Below are 19,417 nucleotides of genomic sequence, written 5' to 3' on the forward strand. Positions count from 1 at the left end.
AGGAATATATTATTCCACAGTTTTGGAGGGGAGAAGTCCAAAGTCAAGACGTCAGCAGGCTGTGCTCCCTAGGACTCTACGGAAAAATGTTCCCTTGCTTCTTTCTGGCCTCTGGTGATTCCCAGCAATCCTTGGCGTTTCTTGGCCTGAGGCAGCATAACTCCCATCTCTGCCTCTGTCTTCACGTGACATATTTGCCCTGTGTGTCTCTGTGTCTCCAAATTTCCTCTTGTAAGGGCTCAGTGATTGAATATAGCGTACCCTCTAATCTAATATGAATTTATTTTAACTTGATTCCAAATAAGGTCATAATCACAAATACTGGAGGTTAGGACTTTAACATATCTTTTTAGGGGATATGTTCAACCAGCTTAACATCTCCATTATCCATCACACAGCTTGAATGATTGTCTCTATGTTGCCACATTTGTCTCATTTATACCTCCCAACCCCTATCTTTTGCCAGTCATTCATTGTTTTTTTTCCAGCTTTATTGAGGTATTTATACAATAAAATTTGCCAAAGATAAGCATACAATTCAATGATTTTTAATAACTTTATAGAGTTATGCAACCATCATCACAATTATTTTAGAGTATTATCATCACCCTAACAAGTTCCCGTGAGCATTTGCACTCCCAAGCTCTGCCCTGGGCAGACACTGACTTGCTTTCTGTCTCTATAAATATATCTTTTCTGAGCCTTTCGCTTAAGTGCAATCATGCAGTATGTGACCATTTGTGTCTGGCTACCTTCACTTAGCATAGTATTTTGAAGTTCATCCATGTTGTAGTTTGTGTCAGTACTTCTTTTTTTATTGCTGAATGATATTCTATGCTGATTAACATTTCATTGTTACCATATTTTGTCTATCCATTCACCAATTGGCCAACATTTAGATTGTTTCCAGTTTGGGACTATTATGTACAGTGCTGCTATGGACATTCATGTACAAGTTTTTGTTTGGAATATGTTTTCATTTCTGCTGTGTATATACATAGGAGTGTAACTGCTGGGTCATGTGGTAATTCTCTGTTTGGTGCCTATTCTTTTGCAAAGGGATACATCCTTTTACATGAGTGTACGAGGGTTCTGATTTCTCCACATCCTCACCAACATTTGTTATTATTTTACTTTTTCATTATAGCCATTCTAGTGGGTGTGAAGTGGTACCTCATGGTTTTGATTTGCATTTCCCTGATGACTAATGAACTTGAGCATCTTTTTATGTGCTTATTGGTCATTTGTGCTTATTGCTTATTTCTTTGGAGGAATGCCTTTTCAGGCCTCTGTTTTTTAAAAAAATTAGACTATTGGTCATTTTACTATTGACTTATAAAAGTCCTTCATTTTATATATTCTAGATACAGTCCCTTTAGATATATGATTTGTAAATATTTTCTCCTCTTCTGTGGGTTGTCATTTCATTTTCTTGACAGTGTCCTTTGAAGTAGAAAGATTTTAATTAATGAAGTCCAATTCATCTATTTTTCTTTTGTTCCTCATGATTTTGGTGTCATATCTAAGAATCCATTGCCAAATAAGATCATAAATGTTTAACCCTATATTCTCTTCTAAGAGTTTTATACATTTACCTCTTACGCGTAGGTCTTTGAGATGTTTTTCACTGATTTTTATATATGGTAAGGATCCAACTTTATTCTTTTGTGTGTGGCTACACAGTTGTCTTGGCACTACTTATTGAAGACTATTATTTTCCCATTGAGTGACCTTAGTACCCTTGTCAAAAATCAGTTAACCATGGACACAGGGGTTTACTTCTGGACCCTCAATTCTATTTCTTCCTTATGCCAATAACATATTGACTTGATTATTTTTCTTTTGTAGCAAGTTTTGAAATTGGAAAGTGTGTGTTCTCTAACTTTGTTCTTCTTTTTCTAGATCATTTTGGTTATTTTGGGGGCCTTTTCAATTCCGTATGAAATCTAGAATCAGGTTTGTCAATTTCTACAAAGACGCCAACTGGGATTCTGATATACATTGTGTTGAATCTACGAATCAATTTGGAGAGTATTGCCATTTAACAATATAAGTCTTCCAATCCATGAACATATCTTTTTCCATATATTTAGATCTTCCTTCATTTCTTTCAACAATAGTTTGTAATTTTTGGAGTATGTTTTGCATATCTTTTGTTAAATGATTCCTAGGTATTTTATTCTTTTTGGTGCTATTGTACATAGAATTGTTTTCTTAATTTCATTTTAAGATTCACTTAAAGTGTATAGTTCACTGCAAGTGTATAGAAACACATAGATAATTTTCCATATTGCTCTTGTATCCTGCAAAGTTGCTGAACTTATTTTATTAGTACTATTAGATTTTTTAGTGTATTTATTTGCTTTTCTATATACAAATCATGTCACCTGCAAATAGAGTTTTACCTTTTCCTTTTCAATTCCATTATTTTTCTTGACTAATTGTTCTGGCATTTAGAACCTCTGACTCAACATTGAATAGAAGCGGCAAGAGTGGACATGTTGTCTTGTTTCTGATCTTAGCCTCCTTTCTCCAAGCATCCACACTTTCAGCATTAAGAATGATGTTAGCTGTAGGTTTTTCATGGAAACCTTTTATCAGGTTAAGGAAGTTCCTTTCTATTTCTATTTAGTTGAGTGTTTTTACCATGCAAAAGTGTTGGATTTTGTCAAATGCTTTTTCTGAATCTATTGAGATGATCATGTAGTTTTGGTTCTTTATTCTATCGATATTGTGTATTGCATTAATTACTTTTTGAATTCTAACCAAACCTTGCATACCTCAGAAAAATCCCACTTGGTCATAGTGTATAATTCTTATTACATGTTGTTGGATTCTGGTGCATTTTTGAAGATTGCATTGTCTTATTATTGAATTGTAAGTTATTTATATGTTGTGGATACAAGTTCTTTATCAAATATATGGTTTGAATGTATTTTCTCAGTCTTTAATTTGTCTTTTCATCACCTTATAAATGTCTTTCACAGAACAAAAGTTTTTCATTTTATTGAAGCTCAATTTATCATTTTTTTTTCTTTTGTGGATTATCATTTTAATGTCTTATCTAAGAACTCTTTGACTAGCCCCACAAAGATTTTCTCCTGTGTTTTCTTCTAGGGGTTTTAGAGTTGTAATTTTAAAATTTATGTCTGTGATCCATTTTTAGTTCATTTTTCTCTACGGTGTGAGGTACGGGTGCAAATTCATCCTTTTGCATATTGATATCCAGTTGTAGCAGAAACATTTATTGAAAAACTACCTTTTACTTATCACATGGCCTTGAGGTTTTGTCAAAAATCAATTTACATAATGAAGGGGTTTATTTTTGACTCTTGATTCTATTCTATTGATCTGTATCTAGCCTTTTGCCGTTTAGGTTTGAACTTGAATAGTGAAAGTAGTGTAAGTCTACCAAGTGTTCATTCTCCAAATTCTTCTATTTCACGCCTTTGCATTTCCATATGAATTTTAGATTTGACAATTTCTACAAAATTCCTGCTAGGATTTTTATAGAGGTTGTATAAGTCTAGAAATTATTTGGGGAGAATTGCCATCTTAACAAATCCATGAACATGAATATCTCTCCATATTATTATACTTAGATATTCCTAAATGTCTCAGCAATATTTTGTAATTTTCAATGTACAAGTCTTCCATTCCTTTTGATGAATTTATTTCTAAGTATTTTATTCTTTTTGATAACACAGTGAATGGAATTATTTTCCTAATTCCATTTTATAAATTATTTGTTGCCAGTGTAAGGAAATACAACTGGTTTTTTCTTTACATTTATCTTGTATCCTGTGGCTTTACTGAATTCCTTTCTTAGTTCTAGCTGCGTGTGTGTGTGATGGGACGGAGATCCCATAGAATTTTCTATGTACATGATCATGTTATCTGTGAAGAAAAACCGTTTTACTTCTCTATTCCCAAATAGATGCCTTTAATTTACTTCTTTTTTTGCCTTGTTCCCATCTAGAACCTCCAATACATTGTTAAATACAAGTGGAACAAACGGGCAGCCTTTCCTTGTTTCTGATTTTAGCAGAAAGGCATTTCAATCTTTCACCATTAAGTTTGTTGACTATACATTTTCATCAAATTAAGAAAGTAACCTATTACAAGTTTTTGAGGATTTTTATCATGACTGGATGTGGATTTTGTCAGAAGCCTTTAGTGTATCTACTGAGGTGATTGTGTGGGTTTTGTCCTCTATTTTCATTGGTTTTTATTTTCTATGTTCTTATGCCCAGTGAGCTTCTGTCATTTATGTTCCGTATCTTGGCACCTGTAGGCATCCACATCACCCGTCTCAGGGTCATGGTCAGCCTTGTGCTCACTTAGGTAGGGAAGGTAAGCACTCTACACTGGCCCTAGACGTTCACGTCACTTCACAATGTTATCTCCCGGTTTCTCCTGGTAAAGTCACCGTGGAGGCAAAGGGCTGCTGCTATCGCAGTGAACCTTTCCTCTGGGGCTCGGGTCCTGTCTGTCAGCGTTGAGCAAGCTCTGGAAGAACTTCTCTGGTCCTGCCTGTTGGCGTGGGAGGCCTGAAAACTTCTTCGCTTTCAGAGCTACTTTCCACTGACCAGGAAGCGGCCGCTGTCCAGGCCGCCACATCTGCTGCTCTTCCTCCCTCCTGCGGCTTGTTGAAGCTGGTGGACTCGTAAGTTTCCTGAAAGGCAGGAAAGTGTCATTGAGTATCAGCTGGGTGGGGGCAGCTCATCCTTTCCTGTGGCCTGGGCTACTCGGGCATGTGTGAGGGGACGCCGGGCTCGAGGACAGAACAGTCAGGCTGCCCCCATGCCCGGCTCTGGCCTCTTGGCACACCTTCCACTGCAGATGACTCAGGGCTGGCTTCCTCCCTGGAGCTGAACAAACCCAGGGGCTTGTCCTACATGTGCGTGAGGCAGGGAGCTCCACCTGAGATGGACGGTTCCTGCTCCTTCCTACATCAGAACTCACCCGCCATTTCAGAACACCTGCTCACCTGTGAGCCCCATACAGTCCCCTCAAGTGGACATGATTGTCCCCACTCCACAGATAAAGAAACAGCAAATGACTGACCCAAAGTCCCATGGCTGATAAGTGACAGAGACACGATTTGAACTCAGGATCCAAGTTCTGTGCCCTTTCCGTCAGTACAGTGTGTTCCAAACAACAGTTATTTGTCTTACCACCTTCACCATTTTTGCCACATCTGTGTCCCTTAGTGTTTACCTAATAATTTTCTTTAACTCACTGAAAAGATGTTTTATTTGGAAATAATTATAGATTTGCCAGAAGACACAGAAATGGAGAGAGAGTTCCCACGCACTCTTCACCCAGCATCCCCCAGTGGCAACATCTTCTATAACTACAGTACAGTGTCAAAACCAGGAAATTGACATCACAGTTGTTACCGTACAATCCACAGTTTGTTCAGATTTCTCCAGTTAAACACGTGCACTCCTGTCTGTGTGTGGGGTGGGGTGGGGTGGGGAAGCTCTATGCAATTTTATTGAGTGTACAGCTGAACCATCCCAAGACTCCCCCCTGCTATGCTTTGTAGCCACACTGTACTCCCCATCTTTAACTCCTGGCAACGACTCATCTAGTCTCCATATCTATAATTATTATTTCATGAATGTCATATAAATAGAATCATATGTACCACTTTTTCTTTATCCATTTACCTATTATTAATGGACACTTAGGTTGCTTCCATATCTTGGCTATTGTAAATAAAGCAGCAATAAATATAGGGGTTCATATATCTTTTAGGATCAGAGATTTTGTTTTCTTTGGGTAAATTCCCAGGAATGGAATTATTGGGGCAAATGGTATTTCTCATTTTTAGTTTTTTGAGGAACCTCCATACTGTTTTCCACAGTGGTTGTACCAATTTACATTCCCACCAACAGTGTTGGAGGGTTCCTGTTTCTCTGTATCCCCACCAAAACTTGTTATTTTTTTGTCTTTTGGATAGTGGACATTCTAACAGGTGTGAGGTAATATCTCATTGTGGTTTTAACTTGCATTTCTCTGATGATTAGCGATGTGGAGCATCTTTTCATGTGCCTGTTGGCCATCTGTATTTCTTTGCTGGAGAAATATCTGTTTAGTTCCTCTGTCCTTTTTTAATCAGAATGTTTGTTTTTATGGTGTTGAGATGTATAAGCTCTTCATATATTTTGGATGCTAACCCTTTATCAGATAATCGTTTATGAATATCTTCTCCCAAAATGTAGGTTGCCTTTTTCATTCTGCTAATGGTGTCCTTCACTGTAGAGAAGCTTTTCAGTTTGATGTAGTCCCACTTGTTCATTTTTTATTTTGTTTCCCTTGCCTATGCAGATGTGCCTGGGAAAAGATTACTCATACTTATGTTCAAGAAGTTTTACTTATGTTTTCTTCAAGAGTTTTATGGTTTCATGTCTTAGATCCATTTTGAGTTTACTTTTGTGTATGGAGTTAGACAGTAATCCAATTCCATTCTCTTGCATGCAGCTATCCAGTTTTCCCAACACCAGTTATTGAAGAGGCTGTCATTTCCCCATTGTATATTCATGGCTCCTTTATTAGTTGACTGTATATGTGTGGGTTTATATCTAGCCCCCTATTCTGTTGCATTGATCTATGGTTCTGTTCTTGTGCCAGTACCAAACTGTTTTGATTACTGTAGCTTTGTAGTAGAACTTGAAGTCAGGGAACATAATCCCCCAGCTCTGTTCTTTCTCAGGATTGCTGTGGCTATTTGGGGACTTTTGTGGTTCCACATGAATTTTAGAACTATTTGTTCAAGTTCATTGAAAAATGCCATTGGTATTTTGATAGTGATTGCATTAAATCTGTAAACTGCTCTGAGCAGGATGGCCATTTTGACAATATTAATTCTTCCTATCCATGAGCATAGGATAGATTTCCATTTGTGTCTTGTGTCTTGTGGTTTGTATCTTCTTTAATTTTTCTCATGAGTGACTCACAGTTTTCAGAGTACAGATCTTTTACCTCCTTGGTTAGGTTTATAGCCAGGTTTGTTTTATTCTTTCTGATGCAATTGTAAATGAAATTGTTTTCCTGATTTTTATTTCTGCTATTTCATTGTTAGTATATAGGAATGCAACAGATTTATGTGTATTAATTTTTATATCCTTCAACTTTGCTGAATCCAGTTATTAGTTCTAATAGTTTCTTGGTGGAGTCTTTGGGGTTTCTATGTATAATATCATGTCATCTGCAAATAGTGACAGTTTAACATCTTCTTTACCAATCTGGGTGACTTTTTCATCTCTGTGTGTTGTTTGATAGCTGTGACTAGCACCTCCAGTACTATGTTGAATAGAAGTGATGAGAGTGACTATCCTTTTCTTGTTCCTAATCTCAGAAGAAAAGTTTTCAGCTTTTGACTATTCAGTGTGGTGTTAGCTGTGGGTTTGCCATATACGGCCTTCATTATATTGAGGTACATACCCTCTAAACCAATTTTGTTGAGAGTTTTTATCATGAATGGATGCTGAATTTTGTCAAATGCTTTACAGCATCTATTGAGATGATCATATGGTTTTTATCCTTCTTTTTGTTAATGTGTTGTATCATATTGATTGATTTACAAATGTTATACCATTCTTGCATCCCTGGAATAAATCCCACTTGGTTGTGATAAGTGATCCTTTTGATGTATTTTTGAACTCAGTTTGCTAATATTTTGTTGAGGATATATCATCAGGAATATTGCTCTGTAATTTTTTTTGTAGTGTCTTTGCTTTTAGTATTAGAGGGATGCTGGCATCACAGAGTAAGTTTTAAAGTATTCCCTCCTCTTCTACTTTTTGGAAAACTTTATGAAGAATGGGTATTAGCTCTTCTTTAAGTGTTTGGTAGAATTCAGCTGTGAAACCATCTGGTCCTGGATTTTTGTTCATTGGGAGTGTTTTGATTACCAATTCAATTTCATTGCTGGTAATTGGTTCAGATTTTGTTCCTTGGTCAGTCTTGGAATATTGTATTTTTCTAGAAAGTTGTCCATCTCTTCTAGGTTTTCCAATTTGTTGGCCTATAATTTTTTTATAGCATTCTCTAATAATTCTTTGTATTTCTGTGGTATCTGTTGTGACTTTCTTCATTTCTGATTTTATTTGTGGGCTCTTTTTCTTGAAAAGTCTGGCTATGAGTTCATCTATTTTGTTTATTTTCTCAAAGATCTAGCTCTTGGTTTCATTGATTTTTTTTTCTATTGTTTTACTCTTCTCTATTTTATTTATTTCTGCTCTGATCTTTATTATGTCATTCCTACTACTAACTTTGGGTTTCATTTGTTCTTCTTTTTCTAGTTTCTTTAATTGTGAGTTTAGACTGTTTATTTGGGGTTTTACTTTTTTCTTGAGGTAGTCCTGTATTGCTATGTACTTCCTTCTTAGAACTGCTTGTGCAGCATCCCAGAAAATTTGCACTGTTGAATTTTTGTTTTCATTTATCTCCATGTACTGTTTGTTTGATTTCTGTTTTAATTTGTTCACTGATCCTTTGATTATTTAGAAGCATGTTGTTTAGCCCCCATGTGTGTGTAGGATTTTTTGTTTTGTTTCATTTATTTCTAGTTTCATATCATGTGGTCTGAGAAGTTGCTTGATACAATTTCAATCTTTTAAAATTTATTGAGGCTCTTTTGCAACCTAGTGTGTGATCTATTCTGGAGAACATTCCATGGACACTTGAGAAAAATACGTACCCTACTGCTTTTGGGTGGAATGTTCTATAGATGTCTGTTAAGTACATCTAATCTGATGTATTGTTCAGTGCGTCTGTTTCCTTATTTATTTTCTGACTGGTTAATCTGTCTATTGATGTGAATGATGTGTTAAAGTCTCCTAAAATGAAGGTGTTGCAATATATTTCCCCCTTAATTCTGTTACTATTTGTTTACATATTTCAATGGTCCTATGTTGGGTGCATAGTTATTTATAATGGTTATATCCTCTTGTTGGACTGACCCCCTTATCATTATATAATGTCCTTCTTTGTCTCTTGTTACTTTCTTTGTTTTGAAATCTATTTTATCTGATACAAGTACTGCTACTCCTGCTTTTTTCTCCCTATTATTTGCATGAACTATCTTTTTCCATCCCTTCACTTTCAGTCTGTGTGTGTCTTTGGGTCTGAAATGAGTCTTTTGTAGGCAGCATATAGATAAGTTTTATTTCTTTATCCATTTTGCCACTCTATGTCTTTTGATTGACTCATTCAGTCCATTTATATTTAAGGTGATTATTGATCAGCATGTACTTATTGCCATTTTATGAATTGTTTCCTTGTTGTTTTTATAGATCCTCTTTGTTCCTTTCTTCCTCTCTTATACTCCCCTCTTGTTATTTGATAGTTTTCTTTAGCATTGTGATTTGATTCCTCTTTTTTCATTTTTTGTGTATCTATTATAGACTTTAGGTTTGTGGTTACCATAACGTTCAAGGATAACTTCCTGACTATATAATAATCTATATTAAGTTGATGGTCACTCTATTTCAAACACAATATAAAAGTATTTCTTTCTTCCTCTTTCTCCTCCATGCGTTATGTATTAATGTCTTAATCATACACAGCAAAATGTGTATCCCTTGACTGATTTTGTGTATAGTTGGTTTTACAACTTTCGTTTTGTTTTAATTTGATACTTGCTTGGTAATTAATTGGTCTACTACCCTTACTGTGGGTTTATTTTTATTGGTGAAAGCTATTTAGCCTTAGGAACATTCCCATCTACAGCTGTCCATTTAACATGTCCTGTAAGGCTGGTTTAGTAGTTATAAATTCCTTTAGTCTTCAGTTATCCAGGAATTGTTTAATCACTGTTTCAAATTTGGATGATAATCTTGCTGGGTAGAGGATTCTTGGTTGCAGGTCCTTCTGTTTCAATACATTAAATATTTCATGCCATTGGACCATGTTTTAAAAAAATTTCTTTAAGTATATATTTAAGGTGTACAACATGATAATTTGGTGTACATATATAGTGGAATGATGACTAAGGTGGGGCCGATTGATATTATCTACTCACATAGTTACCATTATGAGGGGGTGATAAGAGTGCCTGAAGTTTACTCTTTTAGCAAATTTCCAACATTCAATACAGTATGATTAACTATAGTCTTCATGCTGTATATTAACTCTCTAGACTTGATCACTCTACATAATTGCAACTTTGTATCCTTTAACCAACATCTCCCCATTTCCTCAATCCCCTGATAACCACCTTTCTACTGTCTGTTTCTGTGAGTTCAACTTTTTTAGATTCTACACATAAGTGATATCAGGCAGTTTTTTTCTTTCTGTATCTAGCTTATTTTACTTAACATAATGTATGGATCATGACTTGGCATCAAATCTAAGAACTCTGCCTAGTCCTAGTTTCCAAAGATTTTCTCCTCTGTTTTATTTTTCCTAGGTTTTTCATAGTTTTTATACTTTATTCCATGATCCATTTTGAGTTATTTTTATAGGTGTAAGGTTTTTTCCTTTTTGCTATTTTAGCACCATTTATTAAAAAGCCTAATCCTCCTCCATTGCATTGCTCTTGCTCCTTTGCTAAAAATTGAATGTATTCATATGGATCTATTTCTGGGTTCTCTATTTAGTTCCATTAATCTATGAGTCTATCCTTCCATCAGTCCTATAGCTATATAGTAAGACTTAACATTGAGAAAAGTGATTCCTCCCACTTTATTCTTTTTAAAAATCGCATTGGTTATTCTAGACCCCTTTCCTTTCCATATAAATTTTAGAATAAGCTCATCTCTGTGTACAAAAAAGAGAATGTGCTGAGATTTTGATAGGGGTTTTCTTAAACCTATAGGTGTATTTAGAGAGAATTGACATCTTTACAATGTTAAGTCTTCCAATTCATGAACATGGTATGTTTATTTAGGTATTTAGGTGCTTCTTTGATTTCTCTCCTCAGAATTTTATAATTTTCATCAGACAGATTATGTATGTATTTGCTAGGTTTATACCTAAATATATCATTTTTAAATGTAACGGTGGCTTACATTAATTTATTTTCAAATAATAAAGCAGTCTTGCATACCTTGATAAAAATTCCCCTTGTAATGGATTGTTGGATTTTATTTGCTAAAACTTTTTTTTTCAATTTTTGGAGAAATTTTGAGAAATTTATGAGAGATGTTGATTTTTAGTTATTTTCTTTTGAGCCATCTGTCTGGGTTTGGTATTAAGGATAACACTAGCCTCATAATATGTGTTAGGAAGTGAACATTTTTCTATATTCTGGATGAGATTGCATAAAATTGGTGTTAATGATTTGAACATTAGGCAATATTCTCTAGTGAAATCATCAGGGCCTGGATATTTTTTTAGAGCATTTAAATTAAATTTCAATTTCTTTAATAGTTATATAACTTCACCTTGACTGAATTTTAGTAGTTTGGGGTTTTCAAAGATTTGGTCCATCTCTTTTAAGTCCAATAGTATGAAGCTATTTGTAGTATTCCCCTATTATGCTTTTAATAGCTGTATGATCTATTGTGATATCCACCATTTCATCCTGATATTGATGATTTCTCTTTTTGTTGGCCTTGCTAAACATTTTGCCAATTTATTGATTTTTTTCCAAAGAAATAGCTGTTTCATTAATTTTCTTCATTGTTTTTCTGTCTTCAATTTAACTTATCTTTGCTATAATCTTCATTATTTCTTTTATTCTGTTTACTTTGGGTTTACTTTTCTAGTTTCTTGAGGTGGGAACTTAGGTCTTAATTTGATATCTTCACAATTTTTAATGTAAAAATTTAGTGCTATAAATTTCCCTTTCTGCACTGCTTTAGATGCATCCCACAAATTTTGACATGCTGTATTTACATTTTCATTCTGTTCTTTAAAAATTTCCTTTGATATTCCTTCTTTAACCCATTGATTACATTAAAGTGTGTTGTTCAATTTCCAAGTATTTGGAGATATTCCTGTTGTCCTTCTGTTATTGGTTTCTAGTTTAATTCCATTATGGTGCAAGTACATATGCTGTATGATTTCAATTTTTTAAAAATTTGTTAAAGTTTGTTTCATGACCTAGGTATAGTTTATTTTGGTGAACGTTTCTTGGACACTTAAAAAGCGTTCTTATTGTGTTGTTGTTAGAAGGAGGGTTCTATGCATGTCCATTAGATCTTTTTGGTTAATGGTATTGTTCAGTTCTTCTATATCTCTTCTGAATTTTCTGTCTAGTAGTTCTAAGATTTGCTGAGAAGTATATGTTAAAATTCCCAAGTATAATTGTGGGTTTATTTCTCCTTTCAGTTATATTAGTTTCACTTACATATTTTGAAGCTCTGACATTTGATGCATACACACTTAGGATTGCTGTATCTTCTTGGTGTGTTGATCCTTTTGTCATTATGGGTTGTCCTTCTTTGTCCTAGAAATATTTTTGCACTGACATCTATTTTGTCTACTATTAATATAGTCATTCCAGCTTTTTAAAATAACATTTGCATGACATATCTTTTTCCATTCTTTTACTTTCAACCTGTCTCACTATTTTTAAATGAATTGCCTACAGAGAGTGTATAATTGGATCATAATTTTTTATCCAGTCTGCCAAGTTCTATCTTTTGATATTTTTAAACCATTTACATTTAAAGTAACCATTCATGTGTTAAAGCTTAGGTCTGCCATTTTATTATGTGTTTTCCTCTTTTCCCCTCTGTTTCTTAGCCTCTGTTGCTTTTTACTGCCTTTAGGTAGGTTACTTAAACATGTAGATAATATTTCTAGAGTTTTGATTTTATTTATTTAATAATATTTTTTAATATATTGATTTGTGTAGTGTATATTTTTGTAGTTTTTTTCCTAGTAATTATTCTAGGTATTACCATATAATTGTGTAATTCATCACAGCCCATTGGTGTTGATGCTTACTGCAAACATTGAGTGAAGTGTGGAAACCGTATTTTCCAATCAGACCCCTTTACAATGTAATTGACCCTCTTTTCAATGTAATTTGACTACTTTTTCAGTACAGTTTGATCCCTTTGTTAATAAAATAGTCTTATTTCCTCTACATACATTGTGCACCACATCAGATGATATTCTACATTTTGCTTCAACCATAATATGACTAAAAATCACAAGATGAGGGGTAGTTTACTTCTATTTTTACCCATTGCATTGTTCTTTAGTTTCTAAAGGCCTCAGCCTTCTTCTGTTATTTTTTTTTATGAGAGAACATCCTTTAGCCATTCTTTAGTGGCAAGTCTGATGGCTCCACATTCTCTTAGTTTTCATTCATCTGTGTTTATTTCCTCCTTCATTCCTGAGGGTTAGTTTCACTGGGTATAAAATTTGGGGTTGACAGTTATTTTCTTCAGCATTTGGAATATGTTGTGCCACTTCCCTCTTATCTCCATGATTTTCAATGAGAAATCTGCTGTCACTCAAGGTGGTATTTATTCCCTTATAGGTAATGTGTCATTTCTCTCAGGCTGCTTATATTTTTTCTTTGTCTTTAGTTTTTAGGAGTTTAATTGTAATGAATCTTGATGTGGATCTCTTTGGGTTTATCCTTTTTGGGATTCACTCATTTTCCTATGTCTATATTTTTACTTCTTTCACCAAATTTGGGAAGTTTTCAAATATTATTTCTTTAAATGTTTTTTTGCCCCATTTTCTTTCTTCTCCACTTCTGGAATTCCAGTTTCCAGTTCTATGATAGTTAGATCCTTTGTTATTGTCCCACAGATTCAGGAAGCTCTCTTCAATTTTTCTCATTCTCTTTCTTTATTTTTAAGAGCAGTTTAGGTCCATAACAAAACTGAAAAGAGATTTCCCATGTATATTATATCTCCATACATGCATAGCTTCCCCCATTATCAACATCCCTCACCAGAGTCACACATTTGTTACAACATTGACACATCATTATCACCCAAAGTGCATATCTTAGGGTTCACTCTTGCTTTTGTACATTCTATGGGTTTGGAAAAATGTATAATGACATGTTTCCAATGTTATACTATCAAAGGGAGCATTTTTACTGCTCTAAAAATCCTTTGTACTTTGCTCATTCATCCCTCCCTACTCCCAGTCTCTGGTAACCACTGATCTTTTTACTGTCTCCATAGTTTTTCCTTTCACGGAATGTCATATAATTGGAATCAAACAGTATGCACGTAGTCTTTTCAGGTGGGCCTGTTTCATTTAATATTATGCATTTAAGGTTCCTCCATGTATTTCCATGGCTTGAAAGTTCAGTTATTTTTAGCAGTGACTAATACTCCATTGTCTGGATGTACCACTGTTTATTTATCCATTCCCCACTAAAGGATATCTTGGCTGTTCCTAAGTTTTGGCAATTATGAATAAAGCTGCTATAAAAAATCTATGTGAAGGCTTTTTGTGTGGACATAACTTTTCAGCATCTTTAGGTAAATACCTAGGAATATAACTGTTGGATCACATGGTAATCAGATATTTACTTTTGTAAGAAACTGCCAAGTTGTCTTCCAAAGAGCTGTACCCACCAGCAATTCCCACTAGCAATGAATGAGAGTTACTGTTGCTCCATACCCTCACCAGCATTTGGTGTCATCAGTGTTCTGGAGTTTAGACGTTTTTATAGTTGTATGGTAGTATCTAATTGTTGGTTTACTTTGCATTAAATGTAGACATATTATGTGGAGCATCTTTTTATATGCTTATTTGCCATCTTTATATCTTCTTTGATATATTAGTCTTTGATTGAGGACCTTCTGGCAGGGGTGGGGCAGAAAGAAGCTGCTGGCCTAGGTCTCCTATGCCACTGGGTATAGGGTGGGGAACACAAGATTTTGCTGCCTCTGATGTCCCTATGGGTGGATGGGACCACCCATCAGTGCCCTGGTTGGAGAATGGGAGCTGTGGTGGCCTGGGGCTTTCCAGCTGCCTCTGCTGCGAGGAAATCAGGCTGCCCAGAGGGGCCCAGGTGTAAAGTGGGGTCAACTCGCATTGGAGAGCCAGTTTTAAACTTTCCCCTAACATGTATGTAGTAATTGATAGGAAAAATAATTATCTTTGTACCACCTGAAATCACATCATTTAACCATGTATATAATTGCCTAATCACATGTTTACTTATTTACAAACTTTCTGTCCACACTATTACAGACCTACTCCCTGACCTAGGAATTTAGTTGTATGTTTACACACTTACCTCCTTACATGCTTACCTCCTTGCACATGTGCCTTTTACATGCTTTCACTCTGTAATTGTGGTAACAGACTTGCTCATCTGCATACCCTCCTCTAGCCTCACCCTTTTACCTGCTTAACCACTTACACTATTATACACTTATCACACACACCAGCACAATTACATACTCACATGATTACAAGCTTATACAATTACATACTTATAACCCATTTATACAGCTTCAGCTCCACATCTAGTGTGGCCCCAGCTGCAAAGACACTCAGTTTAACAAGGAAAGGGGGTTGGGTTTCAGGGAATGAAGGCTCTTAGTCACACTCCCAGCAGTCAGACCCGCTCTTGTCCCTGGTGCCTGCTTCATTCATACCAGCCTGTTCTTGCAAAAGCCACTGTCCACACCTCTGACTGTTCCAACATATTTCCTGTATCTGAACATTTTTGTGGGATTTTTTTTCCTTCTTCTCCTTGAATGTCAAGTTGGAAGGAAAACAACCATTTGGGGCACTTGCACATTCATGGTCTGATGTGCAGTGCCCTGGGTATATTCCCCTCCTCAGTCTACTGGCAATTGGCCTGCTGGCTTCCTGTGGCTCTCTCTGGTGTGAGTTAGAGAGGATTCTCAAATCGCTGAGTGTTGGCTGCATGTAACACGTGCAGGGGTCTCCTCCAGGGAAGAACACCCTGAGTGCGGCTGAAGAAGGGGAAGAGCACGGGACTGGGAGTTCATAGGCCTGAGTTCAGTGTCCAGATGGGCCTCTTCTAAGCTGTGTGACTTTGGGGGAGTCACTCATCCCCTCTGAGTCTCTGTTTCCTCACAGGAGAGGTGGGCATGACTGGGGGCCCAGAGAGGCCCCTTTCTCTTCTATCCCCGGGTCCTGGTACACGATACACCACCGGAGGCTTTCCAGCTGCCTAAGACTTGTCAAAATATTCATACTCCTCTGAGCATTAGACAGGTGGCATGAAAGCCACGGAGCACAGTTCTCAGAGTGGGGTCTCCCCTTCCTGCACCAGAATCCTTACAATGCTGGTTCAGTACAGATTCCTGGGCCCCAGCCCTTCTGGAGACGGACCAAGGAGTCAGCAATTTAACCACAAACATAGAGAGAATCGTATGCATAGGGCATGAGAAGTAATTTCCGCTGCTCCCTTTTCTCTACATAATAGATTCTTATTCATCCTTCAAGTGAGCTCCAGCTCCAGGGTCATCTCCACCATGAAGTCTTCCTAGAATCACCCCAGATAGAAATCATTGCCTTGTCGTCTGTGGGCTCATTATCTTATTCATATTTGTGTCCCCATCACCTAGCCCAGGAGCACATAGCAGATGGTTTTATGTAAAAAATAAAATCTGACCTCCCGCCCTGGCCTTATGAGGCCCTCAGTGATCTGACCCTTCCTGTTTCTGCCTGCCTTCTGCATCTTGCTCAGCTCACCCCTCTCTTCTGCTCCTCATCCCGGATGCCTCTAGCACACTGGCCTTCGTTCTGTTTTTTAATCAAGCCAAGTTCTGCCCAGCCTCTCAGCCTTTGTTCGCATTGCTTCCTCTGGCTGGGCCACTCTTCTTTTGGATCTTTGCATGACTGGCTCCTTCCTGCTGGACATTCAGGTTCCAGATCAAATATCACTTTCTCTGCCCACCCAACCTGAAGAGGTCTCCCAGTAACAGCTGTCTTATTACCCCATTTTCATTTTATCATACACTTGTCATTCCCCGATTCTTTCTTTTTTTTCAGTATCATTAATCAACAATCACATGAGGAACATTATGGTTACTAGACTGCCCCCATTATCAAGTGCCCCCTACATACTCCATTACAGTCACTGTCCATCAGCGTAGTAAGATGCTATAGAGTCACTACTTGTCTTCTCTGTGTTGTACAGCCCTCCCCGTGCCTCCCCACTACCTTATGTGTGCTAATCATGATGCCCCTTTTCCCCCCTTCTCCCTCCCTTCCCACCCATCCTCCCCAGTCCCTTTCCCTTTGGTAACTGTTAGTCCATTCTTGGGTTCTGTGAGTCTGCTGCTGTTTTGTTCCTTCAGTTTTTTTCTTTGTTCTTATACTCCACATACGAGTGAAATCATTTGGTACTTGTCTTTCTCCACCTGGCTTATTTCACTGAGCATAATACCCTCCAGCTCCATCCATGTTGTTGCAAATGGTAGGATCTGTTTTTTTCTTATAGCTGAGTAATATTCCATTGTGTATATGTACCACATCTTCTTTATCCATTAATCTACTGATGGACACTTAGGTTGCTTCCATTTCTTGGCTATTGTAAATAGTGCTGCGATAAACTCCCTGATTGTTTCTTGACAAAAAAAGCGCTCTCTGTCTCTCCCTAGGGAATGTAAGCTCATGAAACAAGAGATTTTTATTGGTTTAGTTCAGGTATTCCTGACGAGGGTTGACTTTAGCCCCAGGGGGCATTTGGCAACACCTGGAGACATTCTGGGCTGTCACACTGGGCAGATGCTATTAGTGAGTAGATGCCAGGAACGCTGCCAAACATTCTACAGTGCACAGGACAAAACAATTACCCAGCCCTGAATGACAGCAGTACTATGGTGGAGAGACCCTGGTCAAGCTCATCTCTGATGCCCCAGTGCCTGCAGAGGGCCTGGCAAATCTTACGCAGCACAAACATTTTTGCAGCGTGAATGAATGAAATGTTTGGATTAAGTGTTGGATTTAATTTTAAAGCCACAGAGGTCCTTAGAGAGCAATTAAACTGCAAGTTTTCACACTCTGTTTCTAGAAGCCTCAGGCTATGGGGCAAAGTTTCAGGAACTCTCTACACTGTGAAAAATTTCCAGCTAAATGCTGAAGATGTAAATTTTGTGACTATGGTCTGTTTTATATATTGTGGTTCCAATTGACTGACAAGTTGTATTGATTAAAAAAAAATTGTTGCGGACCAGCCCCCTCATTTCACCAAACTGGAAGCCAGGACCCTGAAAAGCCCGGGGCCTCTCAGTATCACACAGAGAGCCAGGCCTGGGGCTCCTGAGTCCCCAGCTGGCCTAGGTCACAGACTGACCACAGCTCCGTGATTCACCAAAGACACAATTTAGGAGCAGGATGATGCGATATAGCAGTTGGAGGCACCAGAGCCATACTGGGTGGGTTTTCATCCAGGCTTTGCCACCAACCAGCTGTGTGGCCTGGAAAAGCCACTTAACCTCTTTGAGCCTGAGGATAATAAAGTGGAAATAAAATACCTACCTTTAAGTGTTGTGATGCAGATTAAAAGAGTTAATATATGAAAAATGTTTGGAACAGTGTCTGGCACATAGTAATAGCTCTGTGCAGGGTGGGTGACCAACTCATCACAGTTTGCCAGGGTCGTTCCTGGTTTTAGCCCTGAAAGTCCTAAGAAACCCCTCAGTCTGAGCAAAGTGGAACACTTGGTTTCCTAGCTGTATGTATATATTTGATTTTTTTAAGACCGTTACATTATTGTTCAGTTACTATCTATATTAATGTTCAGTTTGACTTTTCATGACTTAGTACATTTCGTACACTGAGCATGAGGGAAGGATTACTGATGAATTAATTACCCAGACGGGACAGCAGGGGACATCTTCAGCATGCTGTTTTCTTCCTAGAGCGTTCCTTGCTGGATAAGGTAATACATTAGCGACTATTTTGCATTGATTTGTGGGAGTGTTATTTCTTGGATAGTATTTTTTTTTTTACATTTTAATATTATTCCTATTTTTTTCCAGTTTTGGTGAGATATAATTGACATGCAGCACTGTATAAATTTAAGGTGTATCACATAATTATTTGACTTAACAACCTACTTTCTAATAATGAAATAAATGAAGCTGTTGGTCATTTTTATCAGTTCATGCCAGGAGGCCCACAGCGCCTCTACCTGGAAAATATAGTAGTTTGTTTGTTACTGGATCTCCTCCAACAAGAGAACTCTTGTTTCCTTTTTTTAAAAGTCTATTTCCAACAGTTCGCCACTTCAGCCTGACTTTTCCCCAGTAACACAGACTCTTCAAACTGGAAAGAGGTTCAGAAAATATTTAGTAAAACCATGCCATTTCCCAGATGGGAAAACTGAGTCAGAAAAGCCCTCTCCTTTTTCCTGAGATCACACACCAGTACCGCTCAGGGTTCTGACCACTGGGCCAGGGTGCTCTCACAGGCCCTCAAACTGGATGCCACACCCAGAGGCCATTTTTGTAGAGAAGCGGGTGGCTAGGGAGTGAGAGGGAAGCTGGGTCATTTG

At 37.2% G+C, this 19,417-nt stretch overlaps 1 long non-coding RNA gene across 1 annotated transcript in view; it reads right to left on the reverse strand.

Annotated features, from left to right (window-relative positions):
* Nucleotides 1-532: 532 nt before the first annotated feature.
* The window catches only part of LOC140846547 (uncharacterized), a 53,087-nt gene continuing 34,202 nt past the window's right edge, over nt 533-19,417 (reverse strand). The window contains exon 2 of the long non-coding RNA XR_012125747.1: nt 533-4,675. This is a non-coding gene — a long non-coding RNA (uncharacterized lncRNA). The remainder of the gene's footprint in view (nt 4,676-19,417) is intronic.

This window comes from Manis javanica, chromosome 15 (assembly GCF_040802235.1).
Source record: "Manis javanica isolate MJ-LG chromosome 15, MJ_LKY, whole genome shotgun sequence".
NCBI lineage: Eukaryota > Metazoa > Chordata > Mammalia > Pholidota > Manidae > Manis > Manis javanica.